The sequence below is a fragment of the Capsicum annuum genome, unplaced genomic scaffold (assembly GCF_002878395.1).
Source record: "Capsicum annuum cultivar UCD-10X-F1 unplaced genomic scaffold, UCD10Xv1.1 ctg58159, whole genome shotgun sequence".
Lineage (NCBI taxonomy): Eukaryota > Viridiplantae > Streptophyta > Magnoliopsida > Solanales > Solanaceae > Capsicum > Capsicum annuum.
The window spans coordinates 1-3,722 of NW_025866742.1; the positions used below are offsets into that span (position 1 = coordinate 1).

General features: G+C 37.8%; 1 long non-coding RNA gene across 1 annotated transcript; it reads left to right on the forward strand.

Annotated features, from left to right (window-relative positions):
* The first annotated feature begins 1,326 nt into the window (after positions 1-1,326).
* LOC124893366 lies at positions 1,327-3,675 on the forward strand. Its single transcript, XR_007050674.1, has 2 exons — positions 1,327-1,775; positions 3,603-3,675. It is a non-coding gene; the product is annotated as an uncharacterized LOC124893366 (long non-coding RNA).
* Positions 3,676-3,722: the final 47 nt, after the last annotated feature.

Here is a 3,722-nt window from a genome sequence, read left to right on the forward strand (position 1 = left end):
CGTACTTGTGTCTTTGATGTGAATGCTTTCTTGGTGGTCAGTTTTTTTCTTACTATTTAAGTATATGCTGGCCATGGATCATATAAGAACTCTATTTTGTTTTCCTTTTCTAGATTGAGATTACAAATGTTTCAATCAACTATGCCTCAATCCCAATTAGTTAGGCTGGGTAATGGATTCTCTATATTTATTTCTGTGGACTTGTATTATAACATGAAAATAATTATGCGGAATTAAAGAGTTCAGTCTCGTCGGGCTTATTGGCTATTAGTGAGTTCATCGAACCCATTTTCATGCAAAGCTAGTTATCCTAGTAAACTTTGCATCAAATTGACTCAAGCCATACACCAGTACCATGTATTAGTGACTTTGCTGCAAGCGGAGTGCTGTCTGAGTAGACATTATGTATGCTTGTTAATTTTCAAAGGTAAAACTTCTAGAAATGTGCTGTGTGTTATTCTCCGATCGCAGTTGATGTACCTGGACGAGGAGAGGTAGAGGTAGGTCGATGAAGTATGGGGAAGAGATGATTAGATAGGTATGATGCATTTTCAGCTTACCGAGACTTTACCTTAGATAGGAGGGAATGGAGGTCGCGGATAAGGATCGAAGGTTGGTAGGTAGTCGTATGTTGTCTTAGTATTAGTCTATTCTCGTAGAGTTTGTAGTCTTTAGCTTGGTGGTAGTCTAGAGCGCCGTGTCTGATGTTTATCGTAGATTATCCTACTCATGTTATCTTTGGCTTTTGGTCTATTTAATCATTTGTTGTTTACTATATGTCAGTGGTCGCACCTTGTTAGATGTTATAGGTTCTTTGTATATATTCTCTGCACTGTTCACATATTAGTTGTCATGTTTTTACTTCACTGCCATTTTTTCGTTCAATTACTACTTCGATTTGCTTCCCTTGAGCCGAGGGTCCTTTGGAAACAGTCTCTCTTCCTTCAAGAGGTAGAGGTAAGTTCTGGACACACTCCATCCTTCCCAGGTTCCACTTTGTGGAAATTCACTGGGTCTATTGTTGTATTAGATCATCACTTAGTATGAAACGAACAGAGGTAGTAATAACCACAATTAAAATTCAAAATGTAACAGTTATGTTTAGGAAATAAATGGTAGTACTTACCACTTGCGGTCTATGTAGTAGGAATTAATTTTCTAACAATATTTTGCTTGAAATCCATTTGCGACAATTGAGTTTTTTGGTGTGTGTTTGTCTCAATGGAGATTAAAAAATAACAAATTTTGTGTGCATGGTGGTGGTGGTGGGGTGGGGTGGGGGGGTATGAGGGTGTATCGAAAACAACAAATTTTGTTGGGGTGGGGGGTTGAAGTAAAAACGACAAAGTTGCACACAAACATATGTAACAGATGAAAATTTGGGTTGGATTTCATTTTTTCTTCACACTTTCAGTAAAGGGTCGAGATTAGTTGACACATGTCAATGTGAATGAAACTCTTCTTGCCCAGATTTGACCATTTTCATTTCTCAGTAATGGAGTGAGCAATTTGGGGGTTACACGGTTTTTGGCCATTTTGGGTTGGTGACACAAGGACTAGTACCATTTATGTTTGTTAGATAAGAATTTTTTTCTTTTTCTTAAATTATTAATTTTGAGATTGCTAGACAGGGTGGGTTGTAGTCTTTGGGGGTAGAAAATATAAAGGAGAGAAAAAAGGTAAAGTTAGCGATAGAAAGCCATACAATTGTGATAAAAATGGCAAAAAAATTACCTAAATCTCTCTCATTTGGTACTTCCACTGTATTCCTACAGGTACTTTGTAAAATGTTTCATTATAATTCTAGAGTTTTATCTCATCTATCATCTCTCTGATGCTTGCACTTGGAAAACTAAACTATTGTTGCCTTTGTTGATTTGCTTCTTTTCCATAGCAATTACACGGACACAAAAATCTCCACACTCTTTTTATTTGATGGGTAAAAGTTTTTATTTAGAAGGCACCGAGATGGTACAAGACAAAGCTACAACACCTCCACATACATACTACATATTCCCCTCCAAAAGATTGAGAAAATCCAAATATTGGTCCATCCTATCTAGAGTACTGCTAGAAAAACAAGTTTTTGATACATCTATTTTTTACGCTAGCAATTTGTGGTCTTTTCCCCTGAAGTTCAAAATATGCAAATTGGAATAGTCCTTCATATTTGTTTCGTACTTCTCTTTACCCCTTGAACCCTAACTCCTAAACTCTTAATTAAAAAGAAACTTCACCGTTATCCAGAATCGAATTATACAAAAATCATGTTCTATCATTTAATTGAAGTAAAATTGAAGTCTCAAAAGACAGTTTAAGCGAAACATGAAAGTAAACCATTGAAGTGAGAAGAATAAACCTTAGAAAGCTCGAGAAGAGCGTTCTCGCGAAGATGGGGGTTAAGAAGATCAAGCACGAGCCATTCAGCCAATTGCATTCTCTGATCTCTATTACCCGGAGCTCCGGCACCAGAAGATGACGATGCTCCTCCTCTCCCGCCGCCTCCGTCGTCACCTCTACTGAGACCTCCGCCGCTGATGCCGAGTGAGATGGATTGAGGCAAACTTGACATTTTCAGGGTTTCAATGAATGTTTTTAGCTCTCTTTTTTTGTTTCGCTTTATGTGTACTGTGTCTTTCTCTCCTTTTATATTTTTTTCCTTCAGTTTTTGAACTAAACATAATAAAGACAACTCTACCGTTTGGTTTAAAACCTAGCACCATAAGACGACGATGATACTGGTCCTCCTCCGAAGTCTCTGGCCGACTAGGAGATTAAGGTAAGTTTGGCCTTAAGTATAAAAGGAGAAAAAAATATAAAAAACGAAAGGAAACAATTTGATTGAGGCCTTAAGAGTGAGAAACTTACCTTAATTTCTCAGTCGGCATTGGCAACAGAGACTTTGGAGGAGCAGTATCATTGTCCTCTTCTGGTGCTACATTTTAAATCAAACGGTGGAGTTTTGTCTTTATTGTGTTTAGTTTGAAACAGAAGAAAAAAAAAATATAAAAGGAGAGAAAGACACAGTACACATAAAGTGAAACAAAAAAAGAGGGCTAAAAACATTCATTGAAACCCTAAAAATATCAAGTTTGCCTCAATCCCTCTCACTCGGCATCAGCGGCGGAGGTCTTAGTGGAGGCGACGGCGGAGGCGGCGGGGGAGGAGGAGCATCGTCATCTTCTAGCGCCGGAGCTCCGGCTAATAGGGATCGGAGAATGCAATTGGCTGAATGGCTCGTGCTTGATCTTCTTAACCCCGATCTTCGCGAGAACGCTCTTCTCAAGTTTTTTAAGGTTTATTCTTCTCACTTCAATGGTTTACTTTCATGTTTCGCTTAAACTGTCGTTTGAGACTTCAATTAATTGATAGAGCATGATTTTTGTAAAATTCAATTTTGGATTACGGTGAAGTTTCTTTTTAAATGAGAGTTTACGAGTCAGGGTTTCTCTTACATCTTAGGGCTTAAGTTTAAGAAGAGTAGAAGACCTAGATTCTCTAGGTTTTGATGACTATCACTTCAGAGAGTTGAATAATTTATTATTGGATTTCTCTGAAAGATGACACTGATGACTTTTACTGCCTTTGTTTTCCTTTTCCAGAAGAGGGAACTTTTCCATGATTTGGGCCCTGTGTTGTGGAACTCATTTGGTACACCCACTGTATTCCTACAGGTATTTTGAGAAATGTTTCATTATAATTCTAGAGTTTATCTCATTTCT